Below are 1,253 nucleotides of genomic sequence, written 5' to 3' on the forward strand. Positions count from 1 at the left end.
TCTCTCTCTCTCTCTCTCTCTCTCTCTCTCTCTCTCTCTCTCTCTCTCTCTCTCTCTCTGTCACTTCTACTAAATCAGCTCTCAAAATTGTTCCGATTTCTAATCGCCTCCGCACGGCCTGACGGGCCTGACGGGCCTGTCGGGCCTGTGTGCCGCAGAGAAATCGTTCCCGCAGATCTAGGCTGGGCGTGCAGGGGACGGGCGAGACGGGGTTCGGAGAAGAGATGCCAGGTCCCTAAATACCGGGCAGGACAGGTCGATCCGGACGGCATTCGTGCACTGTGTGTGTGTCTGCGTGTGCCTGTGAGCGCCTGTGTGCGTGAGAGTGCGCGTCTGTGTGTACTCGCGTTGAGCGGGGGGAGCCGTTGCCATGTATGCGGCACCATTCGATTGGAATGGTAAAGACTCTTTTATTTTCTCCAAGCGAGATGCCACCCTTTTTTTGGCGTTGCCGCGTATGTATTGCGTTTTAGGGGAGAAAAAACAAATGTGAATGATGCGTCGAAAGGTATATGTTATTTACCGTTGCCATAGGGGTTATTTTAGGCAAGCTGTGCAGATTGGCGTCTCCTGTTCTCGTACCCTCTTTAAGGGAAGACCAGTTCTTTCACACCTCGTCAAATTACCTTTTATGGGGACGATCTTCAGTGAGAGAAGGGGGAAAAGGGGGGGGGGGACGTGGTCGATGGCGATGTGACGACGCCGCGACAAAGATCGGTCGATATATTAAAAATGCATCTGAATGCCACAACTACAGTTTCTCCCGTGGCTAGCCCAATATTAATAATAGTATTCATTATTGTACGCGCAGTGTAGCTCGCCGTCCTATTATATTCCGCCGATAGATGTGTGGGCATTTCCCATTCATGGGGTGTGTGCGCGGTGTGGCCCGGTGCGGCCGGCATGCGTGCGGACTGCAGACAGCGGCAACTCCTTTTGCCAAGAATGACCGTCGTGGTCGGTGCAGTTTTTTTATTTTGTCATTATTTTTGCTGCTTGCGTACTCTTCCCCCACCCCTACCCCCCCTTTTCCGTTCGACAGCTACACCTATTCTCTTTCCTCCCTTCCGAGAAGACGCGCGGGCTTCTTGTTTTAGCAACACGCGAAATAACCAAAAGTCCGCAACAGCCGCGCTCCCGCGCGGCATTTCAGACCGGAGCGCAGCAGCGCGCGCGTCTTTTTGCGAATTTCCTTTTTGCGCGCGCGCGCGCAGTTGGCGGCCACGCCTCGGCGGTCAGCAGGCATAGAGAAG

This window comes from Frankliniella occidentalis, unplaced genomic scaffold, assembly GCF_000697945.3.
Source record: "Frankliniella occidentalis isolate FOCC.00 unplaced genomic scaffold, Focc_3.1 Scaffold14, whole genome shotgun sequence".
Taxonomy (NCBI): Eukaryota; Metazoa; Arthropoda; class Insecta; order Thysanoptera; family Thripidae; genus Frankliniella; species Frankliniella occidentalis.